At 46.1% G+C, this 22,346-nt stretch overlaps 1 protein-coding gene across 2 annotated transcripts in view; it reads right to left on the reverse strand.

The window, feature by feature from the left end:
- LOC143768998 (receptor-interacting serine/threonine-protein kinase 4-like) overlaps positions 1-22,346 on the reverse strand; it is a 65,361-nt gene that overhangs the window by 12,768 nt on the left and 30,247 nt on the right. The window lies entirely within an intron of this gene.

The raw sequence follows: 22,346 nt of genomic DNA on the forward strand, positions 1-22,346 counted from the left end.
TTATTTATTTAATTCAGCGCTAGATAGCAGAAAAGCCGGTAATTCAATTGCCGGCTTTTCCAATCTCCTTCACAAACCCGACAGGATATGAGACATGGTTTACATACAGTAAATCATCTCATATCCCTTCTTTTATTACATATTCCTCTTTACTAATGTAAGAAGTGTCTCTGTGTAAAATTTGGGGGCTCTAGCTATTAAATTAAAGGGTTAAATCCCGGAAAAAATTGGCATGGGCTCCCACGCAATTTTCTCCGCCAGAGTGGGAAAGCCAGTGACTGAGGGCAGATATTAATAGCCTAGAGAGGGACCCCCCCCCCCGACTAAAAACATCAGCCCCCAGCCACCCCAGAAAAGGCACATCTGTAAGATGCGCCTATTCTGTCACTTAGCCTCTCTCTTCCCACTCCCGTGTAGCGGCGGGATATGGGGTAATGAAGGGTTTATGTCACCTTGCTATTGTAAGGTGACATTGAGCCAGGTTAATAAATTTGTGCGTAAAAATCGCATCCTCGAATTGAATACGGAACAGTGTTTTGGGACAATAACTGCGTATTACGGCCGTAAAAAACAGACAGTATTTCATACGCCTAGTGTAACGCCGGCCTAATGAGAGGCATTTAAGAGGTTAGGAACGGGGGATTGGGCACTTCCAACATCCATTAATGTCCCAGATACACAATTGACTGGTATCTGCCATGTTTGTAAACCTATAAAGCCCAGCCTAAAACTCTAAAATTCAGCTACATAGGCAACAACAATGTAATTACCTGACAAAACTAATAATGAAAAGCAAACACATAAAAAATATTAAAAAAACATACAAGAATAAAAAAAATGGGTATTATACCTACCGATAATTCGGTTTCCAGGAGTCCATCCTGACAGCACACTGGAGGATGTCCTCCTCCTCCTTGCAGGGACAGGAAGCACAACACGAGAGGTAAAAAGGTCCCACTCCACCCCCTTTCCTTCAGTGTTTTGACAAGTACCACACCATGGATAGATATACCTTGCAAAAAAATTCTTTATTAACCAACATATACAGCATATGAACATAGAATACATGGGGGGGAAATAACGGTGCTGTCAGGATGGACTCCTGGAAACCGAATTATCGGTAGGTATAATACCCATTTTCCAGGACGTCCCCCTGACAGCACGCTGGAGAATACCAAAGAAACTTCCTTTAGGGTGGGACAACTGCCTGGAGAACCTTTCTCCCAAAAGATGTTTGATGTGCAGCCAACACATCCAATTTATAATGCTTACAAGAAGTATTTACTCTGGCCCAAGTAGCAGCCTTGCAAATCTGATCTAGGGATGCCCCCGCCCGCTCAGCCCATGAAGCCGAAACCGCCCTAGTAGAGTGTGCTTTAATCCCTACTGGACAATCTATCCCTTCTGATGTGTAGGCTTTTGAGATTATAGACGTGATCCATCTAGCAATTGAGGTCTTGGAAGCTTTTTTACCTCTATTTTTACCCCCGAATAAAATAAACAGATTAGAATCCTTCCTCCAGGAACTAGTGGCTTCCAGATAGTCTAAAACCGCCTGTCTGACATCCAGGGAGTGTAACGCCTGTTCCTTTTCATTAGAAGGGTTGTCACAAAAGGAAGGTAAAATTATTTCCTGGTCTCGATTTTTTAACGAGGCTACTTTGGGGATAAAAGCTGGATCTAATTTTAGAATTATATGATTTTCCCGGACCTGAAGGTAAGGATCTTTAATTGACAGGGCCTGAATCTCGCCTACGCGTTTAGCTGTTGTAATAGCTACTAAGAAGGCCGTTTTCCAGGTACGTACTGAAATAGGCATGTCTTCTCTAAGAGTATAGGGATTTTTACATAGAGCCCTAAGAACTAAATTTAAGTCCCAAGAAGGAACTAGCTGCCTCAAGGTAGGACGTAATCTCTGGATGGCCTTCACAAATCTAATTATCCACAGGTGAGAAGCCAATGGATAATCCAAGAAAGTACTGAGCGCCGAAATCTGAACTTTAAGAGTACTTGGCCTAAGCCCCATGTCGAAGCCAGACTGTAGAAAATTCAAAACTCTAGGAACATCCAAGGCTCCCGGTATCCCGGCCGACCTGCCACTTTCTGTACAAAACTTCTTCCAAATTTTGTGATAGATGGCCGCAGTCACAGGCTTTCTACTAGCCTGGATGGTTGAAATTACTTTATCCGACAGACCTCTGGCCTTTAACATGTCCCTCTCAGGATCCATGCTGATAGATGTAATCTCCCTGGATCTTGGTGTAACACCGGTCCCTGATGAATGATGTCCTTCCATAACAGGAGTCTGATAGGGTTTTCCAACATCATGGCTCCTAACAATGGGAACCAGCTTCTTTTTGGCCAGTATGGCACTATTGTTATCACTGTTGCTTGGTCCTCTTGAATCTTCCTGAGCACTACTGGGATAAGTGCTATTGGAGGGAACGCATAAGATAGAGGTTCGTCCCACCTCTGACTCAGTGCGTCGACTGCTTCCGGGATGTCTGAAGGGTTGAGGGAATAAAATCTTGGCACCTTCGAATTTTTCCTTGTAGCGAACAAGTCTATGCCAGGAGTTCCCCAACGGTGGCATAGTATTTGAAAAATGTTCTGATTTAATTCCCATTCTGTTGGAGAAACCTTTCTTCTGCTTAGGTAATCGGCCAGAATGTTTTGAGATTCCTCTAGATGTACTGCTGTTATTGACAGGATCGTGTTTTCCGACCAAGCAAAAATCCTTTGAGCTAGATCTTGAAGAGCCTTGTGTCTGGAACCTCCCTGGTGTCTCAAAAAGGATACTGCTGTCACATTGTCCGATAGGATTTTTACGTGTCTGTTCCTTAGGCGGGGACGGTTTCTTCTAAGGGCCTCCCAGACTGCGTACAATTCTCTGTAGTTTGATGACATCCGACTGATTTCTCTTGGCTACTCGCCCTGAAAGAACTTTCCTTCCAAGTGTGCTCCCCATCCCCACTGACTTGCGTCTGTGGTGATAACCACGCAGGGGGTTGCAATCCATGGAACACCTACTTTTAGGTTGTAGTCCCGAGTCCACCATTGTAGTGATCTTCTTATGTCTATTGATAGACGAAGCCTTTTGTCCAGGGATGAACGACGACGGTCCCATATTTTGAGAACCTGTTCCTGTAGTGGTCTTGAGTGTGCCTGAGCCCACCTGACACAAGGGATGCAAGCTGTCATCTTCCCCAACATTTTCATGGCAGATCTTACTGTAACCGGACCCTTTAGGAATTCTAACACCATCTTCTTCATTGAAAGCCGCTTGACTTCTGGCAAAAAAGATTGTCTGGCTGTAGAGTCCAAGAGTACTCCCAGAAATATTTTCCGGGATTCGGGCCTTAGATGTGACTTTTCCCGGTTTACTACCCATCCTAGGTGCTCCAAAACCATTATGACTCGATCTCTGTGTTTTAGCAGAATATCTTCTGTTCTTGCCACCACGAGAAAATCGTCTAAGTATGGAACTATTGTTATGCCTTGGTTTCTTAGGTAAGCCACCACTAGGGTTGAGCGAAACGGGTTGTTCATTTTCAAAAGTCGCCGACTTTTGGCTAAGTCGGCGTCTCATGAAACCCGATCCGACCCCTGTGCTTGTCGGCCATGCGGTACGCGACTTTCGCGCCAAAGTCGCGTTTCAATGACGCGAAAAGCGCCATTTCTCAGCCAATGAAGGTGAACGCAGAGTGTGGGCAGCGTGATGACATAGGTCCTGGTCCCCACCATCTTAGAGAAGGGCATTGCAGTGATTGGCTTGCTGTCTGCGGCGTCACAGGGGCTATAAAGGGGCGTTCCCGCCGACCGCCATCTTACTGCTGCTGATCTGAGCTTAGGGAGAGGTTGCTGCCGCTTCGTCAGAAGCAGGGATAGCGTTAGGCAGGGTCCACTAACCACCAAACCGCTTGTGCTGTAGCGATTTCCACTGTCCAACACCACCTTCGGTGTGCAGGGACACTGGAAGCTACATTTTTTTTTTCCCTCAGCGCTGTAGCTCATTGGGCTGCCCTAGAAGGCTCCGTGATAGCTGTATTGCTCTGTGTACGCCACTGTGCAAACCAACTGCTTTTTTCAAAGCACATATCCTCTTGTTCCTTCCTTTCTGCACAGCTATCTTTTTTGTTTGTCCACACTTTTTATTTAATTTGTGCATCAGTCCACTCCTATTGCTGCCTGCCATACCTGGCTTACATTACTGCAGGGAGATAGTAATTGTAGGACAGTCCCTGTTTTTTTGTTTTTTTTTTTGTGGAAGATTAAGATTGGCATTTCTGCTACAGTGCCATCCCTGTGTGTGCCATCTCTCACTGAGTGGGCCATAGAAAGCCTATTTATTTTTTTCCTTGATTTGTGTTCTAAAATCTACCTCAACACAAAAACACTACATCAATCAGTGGGAGAAAAATATTGGCCTCAGTCAGGGCTTGTGTGCCACTCCTGTGTGTGCCATCTCTCATTCAGTGGGCCATACAAAGCCTATTTATTTTTTTGTTTTTTTTAATATTATTGGGTTTCTAAAGTCTCCCTGAAAAAAAAAAAAAATACATACAAAAACAGTGGGAGAGTAATATTGCCCTTTCAGCTTGTGTGCCAGTCTTGACTCCTGGGTGTGCCACCTCTCTCTCTCTAATTGTGGGCCATAGAAAGCCTATTTATTTTTTTGCTTTGTTTAATATTATTTGGTTTCTAAAGTCTCCCAGAAAAAAAAAAAAAAATACATAAAAAAACAGTGGGAGAGTAATATTGCCCTTTCAGCTTGTGTGCCAGTCTTGACTCCTGGGTGTGCCACCTCTCTCTCTCTAATTGTGGGCCATAGAAAGCCTATTTATTTTTTTGCTTTTTTAAATATTATTTGGTTTCTAAAGTCTCCCTGAAAAAAAAAAAATACATAAAAAAACAGTGGGAGAGTGATATTGCCCTTTCAGCTTGTGTGCCAGTCTTGACTCCTGGGTGTGCCACCTCTCTCTCTCTAATTGTGGGCCATAGAAAGCCTATTTATTTTTTTGCTTTTTTTAATATTATTTGGTTTCTAAAGTCTCCCTGAAAAAAAAAAAATACATAAAAAAACAGTGGGAGAGTAATATTGCTCTTTCAGCTTGTGTGCCAGTCTTGACTCCTGGGTGTGCCACCTCTCTCTCTCTAATTGTGGGCCATAGAAAGGCTATTTTTTTTTATTTATTTTTTTTATTAGTATTTGGTTTCTAAATTGTCCCTGAAAAAAACATTTTATCTTATTTGGTTTCTAAAGTCTCCCTGAGGAAAAAAAAAAAAAAATTAGGTGGGAGAATAATATTGACATTAGTGCTTGAGTGACAGTCCTGCGTGTGTGTCATCTCTGTGATTTTGTGCCACAGAAAACAGAGTGTGTAACATTGTGCCTGATTTTCCTTGTGGTCTCACCAACCTGTTAAGGGATATAGAAATCATACTGAAGTTATAGCTCACCGCGTAAGTTGTTTGACAGCAACAAATAAAGTTACTTTGGTTAATTTTTAAAACAATGAGGAAGTCTGGTGCAAGAGGTCGTGGCCGTGGGCGTTCATTGTCAGCTGGTAATGATGGTAGTGGTAGTGGAGCATCAGGTGGTCGTGGGGATAAAAATATTCCACCTAAGTCTGGAGCTGTGGAGCCAGTTTCGTCGTCTGGCTACACAAGGCCTCGAACGCTCTCTTTTCTGGGAGTAGGAAAAACGCTTTTAAAGCCGGAGCAGCAACAGCAAGTTTTGGCTTACATTGCAGACTCAGCCTCTAGCTCTTTTGCCTCCTCTTTTGAAACTGGTAAATGTAAAAGCAGCGCGTCGCTTGTGGATGTTCACGGTCAGGGACAAGTCGCTTCCTTGTCCTCCTCAGCAAAAACTACAACAAGAGAGAAGGATGCAGCAGGCGACACAACGGGTCACTCCATGGAGCTCTTTACACATACCGTCCCTGGCTTAGAAAGTGAAACACTTAACAGGCCATGCCCATTACAAGTAGATTCTGACATGGAGTGCACTGATGCACAGCCACAGCCAGAGTACTATGCTGCTCCTTTGACTCAGACCACCACATTGCCCTCTCAGGGTACAGATCCACAATCAGACCCTGATGAGACTACGTTGCCCCGCCACGAACGCTATACCACAGACCGACACAGTGACACAGACGAAGTTGCACACGAGCTCGAAGAGGAGGTAATAGATGACCCGGTTGTTGACCCCGATTGGCAGCCATTGGGGGAACAGGGTGCAGGCAGCAGTAGTTCAGAAGCGGAGGTGGAGGAGGGGCCGCAGCAGGCATCAACATCGCAACAGGTTCCATCTGCCGGGCCCCTATCTGGCCCAAAACGCGTGTCAAAGCCAAAACCTGTTGGAGCACAGCGTTGCCATCCGGTTAAAGCTCAGTCTGCAATCCCTGAAAAGGGATCCGATGCTAGGAAGAGTGCAGTCTGGCATTTTTTTAAACAACACCCAATTGATCAGCGCAAAGTCATCTGTCAAAAATGTTCTACTAGCTTAAGCAGAGGTCAGAATCTGAAAAGTCTCAATACTAGTTGCATGCATAGACACTTAACCACCATGCATTTTCAAGCCTGGACTAACTACCAAACGTCCCTTAAGGTTGTAGCACCCTCGGCCAATGAAGCTAGTCATCAACGCAACATCCCTTCCGTCACTGTAAGGCCACCATTTTCCGCACCACCGGCAGTATCTGTGCAGGTTTCTTTGCCAGCCAAAAGCAGTCAGGGTCAGGGAATCACCAGTTTTGTAGGCGGAAATATTGCATCTAGGGCACCGGCGGAAACAATACCGTCTCCAACCGTCTCTCAGTCTGCCATGTCCACCGGCACACCCGCAAGTTCCACGATCTCCATCTCTCCAGTTCAGCTCACACTACATGAGACTCTGGTTAGAAAAAGGAAGTACTTATCCTCGCATCCGCGTACACAGGGTTTTAACGCCCACATAGCTAGACTAATCTCGTTAGAGATGATGCCCTACCGGTTAGTTGAAAGCGAAGCTTTCAAAGCCCTGATGGAGTACGCTGAACCACGATACGAGCTACCCAGTCGACACTTTTTTTCCAGAAAAGCCATCCCAGCCCTGCACCAGCATGTTAAACAGCGCATCGTCCATGCACTCAGGCAATCTGTGAGTACAAAGGTGCACCTGACTACAGATGCATGGACCAGTAGGCATGGCCAGGGACGTTATGTGTCCATCACGGCACACTGGGTGAATGTGGTGGATGCAGGGTCCACAGGGGACATCAATTTCGGGACAGTTGTGCCTAGCCCACGGTCTAGGAAACAGTTGGCTGTAGGCGTTCGCACCCCCTCCTCCTCCTCCTCCTCGTCCTCCTGCAGAAGCTACAGCTCTTCCACAGATCGCAGTCGGCCAACCACTCCATCGGCAGATGACACTGTTGCACACCAGTTGTCCCATTATGGGCCAGCTACTGGCAAGCGTCAGCAGGCTGTATTGGCTATGAAGTGTTTGGGCGACAACAGACACACCGCGGAAGTTCTGTCCGAGTTCTTGCAACAAGAAACGCAGTCGTGGCTGGGCACAGTAGATCTTGAGGCAGGCAAGGTAGTTAGTGATAACGGAAGGAATTTCATGGCTGCCATCTCCCTTTCCCAACTGAAACACATTCCTTGCCTGGCTCACACCTTAAACCTGGTGGTGCAGTGCTTATTGAAAACTTATCCTGGGTTCTCCGACCTGCTCCTCAAAGTGCGTGGACTTTGCTCACATATCCGACGTTCGCCTGTACACGCCAGCCGTATGCAGACCTATCAGCGGTCTTTGAACCTTCCCCAGCATCGCCTAATCATAGACGTTGCAACAAGGTGGAACTCAACACTGCACATGCTTCAGAGACTGTGCCAACAGAGGCGGGCTGTTATGTTTTTGTGGGAGGATACACATACACGGGCAGGCAGTAGGATGGCAGACATGGAGTTGTCAGGTGTGCAGTGGTCGAAGATACAAGACATGTGTCAAGTCCTTCAGTGTTTTGAGGAATGCACACGGCTGGTTAGTGCAGACAACGCCGTAATAAGCATGAGCATCCCCCTAATGCGTCTGCTGATGCAAAGTTTGACGCACATAAAGGAGCAGGCGTCTGCACCAGAGGAAGAGGAAAGCCTTGATGACAGTCAGCCATTGTCTGGTCAGGGCAGTGTACAGGACGAGGTAGCGGGCGAAGAGGAGGTGGAGGACGAGGAGGATGATGGGGATGAGTATATTTTTAATGCGGAACCTTTCCCGGGGGCACTGGAAATTGGTTGCGTGTCAAGGCCGGGTTCTGGTTTTTTGAGGGACACAAGTGACGTAGATTTGCCTGCAACTGCCCCTCACCCAATCACAACCGGAGATTTGACAACTGGAACTTTGGCCCACATGGCGGATTATGCCTTACGTATCCTAAAAAGGGACACATGCATTACGAAAATGATGAACGATGACGATTACTGGTTGGCCTGCCTCCTTGATCCACGCTATAAAGGCAAATTGCAAAATATTATGCCACATGAGAACTTGGAACTAATATTAGCAACCAAACAATCAACTCTTGTTGACCGTTTGCTTCAGGCATTCCCAGCACACAGCGCACGTGATCGTTCTCACACGAGCTCAAGGGGGCAACAGACTAGGAGTGTTAGGGGTGCACACATCAGAAGTGGCGTTGGACAGAGGGGTTTTCTGACCAGGTTGTGGAGTGATTTTGCTATGACCGCAGACAGGACAGGTACTGCTGCATCAATTGAAAGTGACAGGAGACAACATTTGTCCAGTATGGTTACTAACTATTTTTCATCCCTTATCGATGTTCTCCCTCAACCGTCATTCCCATTTGATTACTGGGCATCAAAATTAGACACCTGGCCAGAATTGGCAGAATATGCATTGCAGGAGCTTGCTTGCCCGGCAGCAAGTGTCCTATCAGAAAGAGTATTCAGTGCTGCAGGTTCAATATTAACCGAAAAAAGGACTCGTCTGGCTACCCAAAATGTTGACGATCTAACATTCATTAAAATGAACCACAACTGGATTTCGAAATCTTTTGCCCCACCTTGCCCGGCCGACACCTAGCTTTCCTATGAAAAGCTCTTGCTTGTGAATTACTTTTCTAATGTCTAATTTGCTGCAGCTGATTGTACAGCATACGACATGTTTACACCTCCCTAAATGGCCAAACTCCCCACACGGGGCCGTGGTATCGCGACTTGGCGCAAGCACCCGTGAGACTGCTGTTTGTCTGAAGAGGTGGGTGTGCTCGCTTTTGGTTGACGGCATTGCTACTGGGTCCCTCATAGTACAATGTAGTGTCTCTGGCGGTGGTGGTGCGCACCCAACGTCAGATATCATGATTCTCAATGGCGAGAGAACATAGCCCAGCATATATGAGAACTAGCTCTTGGAAGATGGAAACTATACTGACCATGAACTAAACCTGCCGCACAACTAGAAGTGGCCGGGTAGCATGCCTACGTTTTTTTATCCCTAGATGCCCAGCGCCAGCCGGAGAACTACCTAATCCTAGCAGAGGAAAAGACAGTCCTGGCTCACCTCTAGAGAAATTTTCCCAAAAGGCAGACAGAGGCCCCCACATATATTGGCGGTGATTTTAGATGAAATGACAAACGTAGTATGAAAATAGGTTTAGCAAAATCGAGGTCCGCTTACTAGATAGCATGAAGACAGAAAGGGCACTTTCATGGTCAGCAGAAAACCCTATCAAAACACCATCCAGAAATTACTTTAAGACTCTAGCATTAACTCATAACACCAGAGTGGCAATTTCCGCTCACAAGAGCTTTCCAGACACAGTAACGAAACAGCAGCTGTGAACAGGAACAAAATGCAAAAACACACAAGGACAAAAGTCCAACTTAGCTGGGAGTTGTCTAGTAGCAGGAACATGCACAGAAAGGCTACTGATTACATTGTTGACCGGCATGAAACTGACAGAGGAGCAAGGTTATATAGCGACTCCCACATCCTGATAGGAGCAGGTGAACAGAGGGGATGATGCACACAAGTTAAATTCCACAAGTGGCCACCGGGGGAGCCCAGAATCCAATTTCACAACAGTACCCCCCCCTCAAGGAGGGGGCACCGAACCCTCACCAGAACCACCAGGGCGATCAGGATGAGCCCTATGAAAGGCACGGACAAGATCGGAGGCATGAACATCAGAGGCAGTGACCCAAGAATTATCCTCCTGACCGTATCCCTTCCATTTGACCAGATACTGGAGTTTCCGTCTGGAAACACGAGAGTCCAAGATCTTTTCCACAACGTACTCCAACTCACCCTCAACCAACACCGGAGCAGGAGGCTCAACGGAAGGCACAGCTGGTACCTCATACCTGCGCAACAATGACCGATGAAAAACATTATGAATCGAAAAGGATGCAGGGAGGTCCAAACGGAAGGACACAGGGTTAAGAATCTCCAATATCTTGTACGGGCCGATGAACCGAGGCTTAAACTTAGGAGAAGAAACCCTCATAGGGACAAAACGAGAAGACAACCACACCAAGTCCCCAACACAAAGCCGAGGACCAACACGACGACGGCGGTTGGCAAAAAGCTGAGTCTTCTCCTGGGACAACTTCAAATTGTCCACCACCTGCCCCCAAATCTGATGCAACCTCTCCACCACAGCATCCACTCCAGGACAATCCGAAGATTCCACTTGACCGGAGGAAAATCGAGGATGAAACCCCGAATTACAGAAAAACGGGGACACCAAGGTGGCAGAGCTGGCCCGATTATTGAGGGCGAACTCCGCCAAAGGCAAAAAAGCAACCCAATCATCCTGATCCGCAGACACAAAACACCTCAAATATGTCTCCAAGGTCTGATTAGTCCGCTCGGTCTGGCCATTAGTCTGAGGATGGAAAGCAGACGAAAAAGACAAATCTATGCCCATCCTAGCACAGAATGCCCGCCAAAATCTAGACACGAATTGGGTCCCTCTGTCAGAAACGATATTCTCCGGAATACCATGCAAACGAACAACATTTTGAAAAAACAGAGGAACCAACTCGGAAGAAGAAGGCAACTTAGGCAAGGGAACCAGATGGACCATCTTAGAGAAACGGTCACACACCACCCAGATGACAGACATCTTCTGAGAAACAGGCAGATCCGAAATAAAATCCATCGAGATGTGCGTCCAAGGCCTCTTCGGGATAGGCAAGGGTAACAACAATCCACTAGCCCGAGAACAACAAGGCTTGGCCCGAGCACAAACGTCACAAGACTGCACAAAGCCTCGCACATCTCGTGACAGGGAAGGCCACCAGAAGGACCTTGCCACCAAATCCCTGGTACCAAAGATTCCAGGATGACCTGCCAACGCAGAAGAATGAACCTCAGAGATGACTCTACTGGTCCAATCATCAGGAACAAACAGTCTACCAGGTGGGCAACGATCAGGTCTATCCGCCTGAAACTCCTGCAAGGCCCGCCGCAGGTCTGGAGAAACGGCAGACAATATCACTCCATCTTTAAGGATACCTGTGGGCTCAGAATTACCAGGGGAGTCAGGCTCAAAACTCCTAGAAATGGCATCCGCCTTAACATTCTTAGAACCCGGTAGGTAAGACACCACAAAATTAAACCGAGAGAAAAACAACGACCAGCGCGCTTGTCTAGGATTCAGGCGCCTGGCAGACTCAAGGTAAATTAAATTTTTGTGGTCAGTCAATACCACCACCTGATGTCTGGCCCCCTCAAGCCAGTGACGCCACTCCTCAAAAGCCCACTTCATGGCCAAAAGCTCCCGATTCCCAATATCATAATTCCGCTCGGCGGGCGAAAATTTACGGGAAAAAAAAGCACAAGGTCTCATCACGGAGCAGTCGGAACTTCTCTGCGACAACACCGCCCCAGCTCCGATTTCAGAAGCGTCGACCTCAACCTGAAAAGGAAGAGCAACATCAGGCTGACGCAACACTGGGGCGGAAGAAAAGCGGCGCTTGAGCTCCCAAAAGGCCTCCACAGCATCAGGGGACCAATCAGCAACATCAGCACCCTTCTTAGTCAAATCAGTCAATGGTTTTACAACATCAGAAAAACCAGCAATAAATCGACGATAAAAGTTAGCAAAGCCCAAAAATTTCTGAAGACTCTTAAGAGAAGAGGGTTGCGTCCAATCACCAATAGCCTGAACCTTGACAGGATCCATCTCGATGGAAGAGGGGGAAAAAATGTATCCCAAGAAGGAAATCTTCTGAACCCCAAAAACACACTTAGAACCCTTCACACACAAGGAATTAGACCGCAAAACCTGAAAAACCCTCCTGACCTGCTGGACATGAGAGTCCCAGTCATCCGAAAAAATCAGAATATCATCCAGATACACAATCATAAATTTATCCAAATAATCGCGGAAAATGTCATGCATAAAGGACTGGAAGACTGAAGGGGCATTTGAAAGACCAAAAGGCATCACCAAATACTCAAAATGGCCCTCGGGCGTATTAAATGCGGTTTTCCACTCATCCCCCTGCTTGATTCGCACCAAATTATACGCCCCACGGAGATCAATCTTAGAGAACCACTTGGCCCCCTTTATACGAGCAAACAAATCAGTAAGCAGTGGTAACGGATATTGATATTTAACCGTGATTTTATTCAAAAGTCGATAATCAATACACGGCCTCAAAGAGCCGTCTTTCTTAGACACAAAGAAAAAACCGGCTCCTAAGGGAGATGACGAAGGACGAATATGTCCCTTTTCCAAGGACTCCTTTATATATTCTCGCATAGCAGCGTGTTCAGGCACAGACAGATTAAATAATCGACCCTTAGGGTATTTACTACCCGGGATCAAGTCTATGGCACAATCGCACTCCCGGTGCGGAGGTAGTGAACCAACCTTGGGTTCTTCAAAAACGTCACGAAAGTCAGACAAGAATTCAGGAATCTCAGAGGGAATAGATGATGAAATGGAAACCAAAGGTACGTCCCCATGAGTTCCTTTACATCCCCAGCTTAACACAGACATAGCTCTCCAGTCGAGGACTGGGTTATGAGATTGCAGCCATGGCAATCCCAGCACCAAAACATCATGTAGATTATACAGCACCAGAAAGCGAATAACCTCCTGGTGATCCGGATTAACACGCATAGTCACTTGTGTCCAGTATTGTGGTTTATTACTAGCCAATGGGGTGGAGTCAATCCCTTTCAGAGGTATCGGAGCCTCCAATGGCTCCAAATCATACCCACAGCGTTTGGCAAAGGACCAATCCATAAGACTCAAAGCAGCGCCAGAGTCGACATAGGCGTCCGCGGTAATAGATGACAAAGAACAAATCAGGGTCACAGATAGAATAAACTTAGACTGTAAAGTGCTAATTGAAACAGACTTGTCAGGCTTCTTAGTACGCTTAAAGCATGCTGATATAACATGAGTTGAATCACCACAATAGAAGCACAACCCATTTTTTCGTCTAAAATTCTGCCGCTCGCTTCTGGACAGAATTCTATCACATTGCATATTTTCTGGCGTTTTCTCAGTAGACACCGCCAAATGGTGCACAGGTTTGCGCTCCCGCAGACGCCTATCGATCTGAATAGCCATCGTCATGGACTCATTCAGACTCGCAGGCACAGGGAACCCCACCATAACATCCTTAATGGCATCAGAGAGACCTTCTCTGAAAATCGCCGCCAGGGCGCACTCATTCCACTGAGTAAGCACAGACCATTTGCGGAATTTTTGGCAGTATATTTCAGCTTCATCTTGCCCCTGAGACAAGGACATCAAGGCCTTTTCCGCCTGAAGCTCTAAATGAGGTTCCTCATAAAGCAACCCCAAGGCCAGAAAAAACGCATCCACATTGAGCAACACAGGATCCCCTGGTGCCAATGCAAAAGCCCAGTCTTGAGGGTCGCCCCGGAGCAAGGAAATTACAATCCTGACCTGCTGTGCAGGGTCTCCGGCAGGGCGAGACTTCAGGGACAAAAACAATTTGCAATTATTTTTAAAATTTTGAAAGTGAGATCTATTCCCCGAGAAGAATTCAGGCAAAGGAATTCTAGGCTCAGACATAGGTGCATGAACAACAAAATCTTGCAAATTTTGTACCTTTGTGGCGAGATTATTCAAACCTGTAGCTACACTCTGAAGATCCATTTGAAACAGGTGAACACAGAGCCATTCAAGGATTAGAAGGAGAAGAAGAGAGGAAGGCTGCAGTATAGGCAGACTAGCAAGTGATTCAATTAAGAGCACACTCAGAACAAGAGGAAAAAAAAAAAATTGTAGCAGACTTCTTTTTTCTCTCCTTTCTCAGCCAGTAATTTAACCCCTTTTTTGGGCCGGTCAAACTGTCATGATTCTCAATGGCGAGAGAACATAGCCCAGCATATATGAGAACTAGCTCTTGGAAGATGGAAACTATACTGACCATGAACTAAACCTGCCGCACAACTAGAAGTGGCCGGGTAGCATGCCTACGTTTTTTTATCCCTAGATGCCCAGCGCCAGCCGGAGAACTACCTAATCCTAGCAGAGGAAAAGACAGTCCTGGCTCACCTCTAGAGAAATTTTCCCAAAAGGCAGACAGAGGCCCCCACATATATTGGCGGTGATTTTAGATGAAATGACAAACGTAGTATGAAAATAGGTTTAGCAAAATCGAGGTCCGCTTACTAGATAGCATGAAGACAGAAAGGGCACTTTCATGGTCAGCAGAAAACCCTATCAAAACACCATCCAGAAATTACTTTAAGACTCTAGCATTAACTCATAACACCAGAGTGGCAATTTCCGCTCACAAGAGCTTTCCAGACACAGTAACGAAACAGCAGCTGTGAACAGGAACAAAATGCAAAAACACACAAGGACAAAAGTCCAACTTAGCTGGGAGTTGTCTAGTAGCAGGAACATGCACAGAAAGGCTACTGATTACATTGTTGACCGGCATGAAACTGACAGAGGAGCAAGGTTATATAGCGACTCCCACATCCTGATAGGAGCAGGTGAACAGAGGGGATGATGCACACAAGTTAAATTCCACAAGTGGCCACCGGGGGAGCCCAGAATCCAATTTCACAACAGTCAGACACACCGTTGTAACATGAGGGGCCCTGGGGCGGTCCCGCCGGCCTCAAGAGAGTTCCCCCCTCCCCCAGCTCAAACTGTGCTCTACCACGTGCAAAATTATGTCGCACAGCTCTACCAGTCTTTAGTCTATTCGCTGACATCATTCAATGTCTGGCACTGACAATACAAATTTGTAGACATCTATGATGCAACTTAAAGTAGTCTGTGTCTGTGTCCTATATTGGCACCATTAAATAGTTACTGCCAAATTACTATGTCAGAAACTCAGCAGATGAGCCCACCCCTGTACCTAAGTATGCCACCTTTTTTTTTTTTTTGGTTGTTTTGCGAGACATTAACATCTATTTATATTTTGGGAGTACTGGGACAGACACTCCTTGCAATACTCCTCCACTGACCACCAAGCTGCCTGCCCGTGTATCCATGTAACCGATGTAAAACTGCCATGAGCCTATTGTTTGTTATTTTAGGCCTTTGATAGCCTGTCTGCGGTCCCTACTTTAAATACTCCTCCACTGACCACCAAGCTGCCTGCCCGTGTATCCATGTAACCGATGTAAAACAGCCATGAGCCTATTGTTTGTTATTTTAGGCCTTTGATAGCCTGTCTGCGGTCCCTACTTTAAATACTCCTCCACTGACCACCAAGCTGCCTGCCCGTGTATCCATGTAACCGATGTAAAACTGCCATGAGCCTATTGTTTGTTATTTTAGGCCTTTGATAGCCTGTCTGCGGTCCCTACTTTAAATACTCCTCCACTGACCACCAAGCTGCCTGTGTATCCATGTAACCGATGTAAAACTGCAGTATTTTGCTTATAAAAAAGAAAATACTGGAGAGATATCAAATGCAGACATTTTAACATTAAAAACAAAAATACATACAACAAAAAACTGGTACAGTACAAAAATTGGCCACCAGCTACAAAAACTTTCTCCTGCAAGTAGTTAACTGAAAGGTTTTTTTCCATTGAAAACACAGATATGGCATCCACCGAGTGTTGTCCTGTCGCGTCTTCTTTATATTATTGCCAAGAAGCTGCAACTGAATAAAGCTGAGCTTCTACCTTCTGCCTCTTATTAACTGCTTTTTTTTAAAAAAATTGTCCACCAGCTACAAAAACTTTCTCCTGCAAGTAGTTAACTGAAAGGTTTTTTTCCATTGAAAACACAGATATGGCATCCACCGAGTGTTGTCCTGTCGCGTCTTCTTTATATTATTGCCAAGAAGCTGCAACTGAATAAAGCTGAGCTTCTACCTTCTGCCTCTTATTAACTGCTTTTTTTAAAAAAAATTGTCCACCAGCTACAAAAACTTTCTCCTGCAAGTAGTTAACTGAAAGGTTTTTTTCCATTGAAAACACAGATATGGCATCCACCGAGTGTTGTCCTGTCGCGTCTTCTTTATATTATTGCCAAGAAGCTGCAACTGAATAAAGCTGAGCTTCTACCTTCTGCCTCTTATTAACTGCTTTTTTTAAAAAAAATTGTCCACCAGCTACAAAAACTTTCTCCTGCAAGTAGTTAACTGAAAGGTTTTTTTCCATTGAAAACACAGATATGGCATCCACCGAGTGTTGTCCTGTCGCGTCTTCTTTATATTATTGCCAAGAAGCTGCAACTGAATAAAGCTGTGCTTCAACCTTCTGTTCCAAATTACCATTTTTAAAAATGCAATTGGCTGTTCCGGCCTACTAAAGGTGTCTGTCTGCCCCTGCCTGGTGTTGTCCTCAACTGAATAAAGCTGAGCTTCTACCTTCTGTTCCAAATTACCATTTTTAAAAATGCAATTGGCTGTTCCGGCCTACTAAAGGTGTCTGTCTGCCCCTGCCTGGTGTTGTCCTCAACTGAACAAAGCTGTGCTTCAACCTTCTGTTCCAAATTACCATTTTTAAAAATGCAATTGGCTGTTCCGGGCTACTAAAGGTGTCTGTCTGCCCCTGCCTGGTGTTGTCCTCAACTGAATAAAGCTGAGCTTCAACCTTCAGTTCCAAATTACCATTTTTAAAAATGCAATTGGCTGTTCCGGCCTACTAAAGGTGTCTGTCTGCCCCTGCCTGGTGTTGTCCTCAACTGAATAAAGCTGAGCTTCTACCTTCTGTTCCAAATTACCATTTTTAAAAATGCCATTGGCTGTTCCGGCCTACTAAAGGTGTCTGTCTGCCCCTGCCTGGTGTTGTCCTCAACTGAATAAAGCTGAGCTTCAACCTTCAGTTCCAAATTACCATTTTTAAAAATGCAATTGGCTGTTCCGGCCTACTAAAGGTGTCTGTCTGCCCCTGCCTGGTGTTGTCCTCAACTGAATAAAGCTGAGCTTCAACCTTCAGTTCCAAATTACCATTTTTAAAAATGCAATTGGCTGTTCCGGCCTACTAAAGGTGTCTGTCTGCCCCTGCCTGGTGTTGTCCTCAACTGAATAAAGCTGAGCTTCTACCTTCTGTTCCAAATTACCATTTTTAAAAATGCCATTGGCTGTTCCGGCCTACTAAAGGTGTCTGTCTGCCCCTGCCTGGTGTTGTCCTCAACTGAATAAAGCTGAGCTTCAACCTTCAGTTCCAAATTACCATTTTTAAAAATGCAATTGGCTGTTCCGGCCTACTAAAGGTGAATGTCTGCCCCTGCCTGGTGTTGTCCTCAACTGAATAAAGCTGAGCTTCTACCTTCTGTTCCAAATTACCATTTTTAAAAATGCAATTGGCTGTTCCGGCCTACTAAAGGTGAATGTCTGCCCCTGCCTGGTGTTGTCCTCAACTGAATAAAGCTGAGCTTCTACCTTCTGTTCCAAATTACCATTTTTAAAAATGCAATTGGCTGTTCCGGCCTACTAAAGGTGTCTGTCTGCCCCTGCCTGGTGTTGTCCTCAACTGAACAAAGCTGTGCTTCAACCTTCTGTTCCAAATTACCATTTTTAAAAATGCAATTGGCTGTCCCGGCCTACTAAAGGTGTCTGTCTGCCCCTGCCTGGTGTTGTCCTCAACTGAATAAAGCTGAGCTTCAACCTTCAGTTCCAAATTACCATTTTTAAAAATGCAATTGGCTGTTCCGGCCTACTAAAGGTGTCTGTCTGCCCCTGCCTGGTGTTGTCCTCAACTGAATAAAGCTGAGCTTCTACCTTCTGTTCCAAATTACCATTTTTAAAAATGCCATTGGCTGTTCCGGCCTACTAAAGGTGTCTGTCTGCCCCTGCCTGGTGTTGTCCTCAACTGAATAAAGCTGAGCTTCAACCTTCAGTTCCAAATTACCATTTTTAAAAATGCAATTGGCTGTTCCGGCCTACTAAAGGTGAATGTCTGCCCCTGCCTGGTGTTGTCCTCAACTGAATAAAGCTGAGCTTCTACCTTCTGTTCCAAATTACCATTTTTAAAAATGCAATTGGCTGTTCCGGCCTACTAAAGGTGTCTGTCTGCCCCTGCCTGGTGTTGTCCTCAACTGAATAAAGCTGAGCTTCTACCTTCTGTTCCAAATTACCATTTTTAAAAATGCAATTGGCTGTTCCGGCCTACTAAAGGTGAATGTCTGCCCCTGCCTGGTGTTGTCCTCAACTGAATAAAGCTGAGCTTCTACCTTCTGTTCCAAATTACCATTTTTAAAAATGCAATTGGCTGTTCCGGCCTACTAAAGGTGTCTGTCTGCCCCTGCCTGGTGTTGTCCTCAACTGAACAAAGCTGTGCTTCAACCTTCTGTTCCAAATTACCATTTTTAAAAATGCAATTGGCTGTTCCGGCCTACTAAAGGTGTCTGTCTGCCCCTGCCTGGTGTTGTCCTCAACTGAATAAAGCTGAGCTTCAACCTTCAGTTCCAAATTACCATTTTTAAAAATGCAATTGGCTGTTCCGGCCTACTAAAGGTGAATGTCTGCCCCTGCCTGGTGTTGTCCTCAACTGAATAAAGCTGAGCTTCTACCTTCTGTTCCAAATTACCATTTTTAAAAATGCCATTGGCTGTTCCGGCCTACTAAAGGTGTCTGTCTGCCCCTGCCTGGTGTTGTCCTCAACTGAATAAAGCTGAGCTTCAACCTTCAGTTCCAAATTACCATTTTTAAAAATGCAATTGGCTGTTCCGGCCTACTAAAGGTGAATGTCTGCCCCTGCCTGGTGTTGTCCTCAACTGAATAAAGCTGAGCTTCTACCTTCTGTTCCAAATTACCATTTTTAAAAATGCCATTGGCTGTTCCGGCCTACTAAAGGTGTCTGTCTGCCCCTGCCTGGTGTTGTCCTCAACTGAATAAAGCTGAGCTTCTACCTTCTGTTCCAAATTACCATTTTTAAAAATGCAATTGGCTGTTCCAGCCTACTAAAGGTGTCTGTCTGCCCCTGCCTGGTGTTGTCCTCAACTGAACAAAGCTGAGCTTCTACCTTCTGCCTCTTATTAACTGCTGTTTTTTTAAAAAAATTGGCTGTTCCGGCCTACTAAAGGTGTCTGTCTGCCCCTGCCTGGTGTTGTCCTCAACTGAACAAAGCTGTGCTTCAACCTTCTGTTCCAAATTACCATTTTTAAAAATGCAATTGGCTGTTCCGGCCTACTAAAGGTGTCTGTCTGCCCCTGCCTGGTGTTGTCCTCAACTGAATAAAGCTGAGCTTCAACCTTCAGTTCCAAATTACCATTTTTAAAAATGCAATTGGCTGTTCCGGCCTACTAAAGGTGAATGTCTGCCCCTGCCTGGTGTTGTCCTCAACTGAACAAAGCTGAGCTTCCACATTCTGGCTTTCGCCCTATACTATCAGATATTAAACTGCATTTGGCCTACTAGTGTGGTTAGGCCCTTGAAACAGTGTCTGCTGCTCTTGGGTTTGCTACTCCACTGAACAAAGCAATGCCGCCTGTTTAGTCCTGTTACCAATTTTGAACTGCATTTAGCCTACTTTATTCTTTGGCCCTATATCTGTTTCCTCCTCATCCTGCCCATTGCCCAGCCACTGCTAGATGAGTCTGCTGGTACATTGACCTAGACCACTACATTCCCCTTATACTCTACACAGCCAGAATCTGACCCTGCTGAAAGTAAGGTTCCCCTTCCCGCATGTTATACCACCTTACACAGGGACAGAGAGGAAGGTGCAGATGAAAGTGCAGGTTCCTTCATCAGGTGGGGGGGCATACTCGTTGGCGACGTCACTGGCACAGGGCCCCTCAGAGTACGCAAAAGTGTCGCTGCTGGTGGGAGGCGCCCCCACCATGCAAACACACCGCCGTACTTTGAGGGGCCCTGTGCCAGTGCCAATGCGAACGAGTGGGCCCCCCCTGCTTGCTCAGGATCACAGCACTTGCAACGTTGAAATACTTACCTTTCCCTGCAACACCGCCGTGACGTAGCCCGCATTTCCTGGGCCCACGAAAAACTTGAGCCAGCCCTACTCCCCCCACAACTTTTGCCAAATGACCCCCAATTCCCTATGCCCAACTATTATTATAAAGTTAATTAAGATTGACAAGCTTCAGAAACAAGAATGGATGTTTTTGGCATTAAAATGGGCACTGTAGGTGTTTTCCTGGCCTCCACTCACTGCCGACTATGCTTCCCCATTGACTTGCATTGGGTTTCGTGTTTCGGTCGATCCCCGACTTTTAGCGATAATCGGCCGACTGCACTCGACTCGACTCTGGACAAAATCGGGTTTCACAAAACCCGACTCGATCTTAAAAAAATGAAAGTCGCTCAACTCTAGCCACCACCTCTGCTACCAACTTTGTGAAAATCCTTGGAGCCGATGCTAGGCCAAAGGGAAGGCATTGAAATTGGAAGTGGCAGGTTTGGTCCGGAAATTTAACCGAGAACCTCAGCAGATCCTGAGATGAGGGATGTATTGGAACCTGATAATACGCACTCTTCAGGTCGAGAGTGCACATCACCGAGTCCTTGTTTATCAGATGGATAGTTGATTTTATAGACTCCATCCTGAATTTTTTGTACTTTACGTACATATTTAGAGGTTTTAAATTTATTATCGTTCGGGATTCTCCTGACAATTTTGGAATTGAAAAAAGACACGAATAGTGACCTGAACCTACTTCTGGAGAGGGAACCCGAACTATGACCTGGGAGCTGAATAGCTTTTGCAGGTCTGAGTACATAGGGGAGTTTTTGGTTACAACGGTTGGTGCGATACACCTCTGCGGTACGCGGGATATTAGTTCTATTTTGTAACCGTCTGCAATTATACTGAGGACATATCTGTTGTCTGAGATCAGACTCCAAGAATCTAGAAACAGACTTAATCTCCCGCCTATCCCTATGGCGGCATTGCCTTCTTTGTCTATAGCTTGAACCAAAAAGGGAACTTCTTCCCTTCCTGTTCTGAGCGAAGGAACCCTTGAAGGACCCCCTGCTGGGTCTCCATTGTTCTCTATACTCAGGCTGCCTGCGGGGGGGAGGGGGGGGGGGAGGAAAGGGCCTTTTCCGAAAAGGCTGAAACTTTCTAGGTTTATCCTCAGGGAAACCTTTTTTAGTATCCGATGCAGATTCTAAAATGTCATCCAGAGCCTGACCAAAAATTCTGGACCCCGTAAATGGAATGGCGCATAATTTATTTTTAGATGCGTTATCCCCCGACCAAGATCTAAGCCAAATAGCCCTACGGGTCGCATTTGACAAAGAGCTATTTCTGGCTGCAAATCTAACGGACTCAGCCGAAGTATCTGCCATGAAAGCCGTAGCTGACTTTATGATAGGCAGGGAGGCAATTATATCTGCCCGCGGGGTCTTGTTAATTAAATGTTCTTCTAATTGTTCCATTCACAGGAGCATGGATCTTGCTACTGTCATTCTGCGCCCTGCGCACTTACCCCTGCCTCCTCGCTTCTGACCTCCATATCTTCTGCTGAGGAATACACAGGGTAAGTGTGTAATCTCTTAATCAAAATAAAGGATATAGCAGCTTCTGCTGCGCTCACCCTTAGTCTCCGGCATCAGATGCGGTTCAATATGCTGGCTGGCCCGGACTATCCGCTGTACCGTGTCCTGCCGTCACCACAATCAAATCTTGCGCCTTATCCTCCTTCACACAGAGGAATGCAGGTCGCACTATTGCAGTACCTCCGGGTTTATATATGAATACTTCCGCGTTCCACCTAGTGGAACGCACGCCGAATGCATCGCCTCCCCCCGGATGTGACGTCACCTTACCTCGAGACGCCACCGGAAGTGCTGTATGAACCTACTTCCGCGTTCCACCTCGTGGAATGCAAACCGCCGCCGGATCTTCTGACATGTGGCGCCTCTTGCTGGCCTGGCGCCCGAGCCGAGAGCCTTCCACCGGGAGG

This window comes from Ranitomeya variabilis, chromosome 1 (assembly GCF_051348905.1).
Source record: "Ranitomeya variabilis isolate aRanVar5 chromosome 1, aRanVar5.hap1, whole genome shotgun sequence".
Classification (NCBI taxonomy): domain Eukaryota; kingdom Metazoa; phylum Chordata; class Amphibia; order Anura; family Dendrobatidae; genus Ranitomeya; species Ranitomeya variabilis.